The sequence below is a fragment of the Psammomys obesus genome, unplaced genomic scaffold (genome assembly GCF_907164565.1).
Source record: "Psammomys obesus unplaced genomic scaffold, mPsaObe1.curated_primary_1811, whole genome shotgun sequence".
In the NCBI taxonomy this organism is placed as follows: Eukaryota; Metazoa; Chordata; class Mammalia; order Rodentia; family Muridae; genus Psammomys; species Psammomys obesus.
Genome location: NW_026585895.1, coordinates 31,704,172 through 31,704,551, shown reverse-complemented (window position 1 = coordinate 31,704,551; position 380 = coordinate 31,704,172).

The following is a 380-nucleotide window of genomic DNA, read 5'->3' as shown; positions in this document are numbered from 1 at the left end:
GGGCCTTGGAGAAGGGAGTCTTCTTTTTCCTCTATTCCTATTATTCTCAAATTTTGTCTTTTCATATTGTCTTGGATTTCTTGGACGGTCTGTGTCAGGAATTTTTTGGATTTCACATTTTCTTTGACAGATACATCGATTTCTTCCATTGTATCTTCTACACCTGAGATTCTTTCTTCCATTTCTTGTATTCTGTTGGTTATGCTTACCTCTGTAGTTCCTGTTTTCTTCCCTAAATTCTTCCTCTCCATTATTTCCTCCATTTGTGTTTTCTTTAATTTTTCTAGTTCTATCTTCAGGTCTTGAGTTGTTTTGTTTACTTCCTTCACCTGTCTGCTTGTATTTTCCTCTTTTTCTTTTAGTTCCTTCAACTCTGTCTC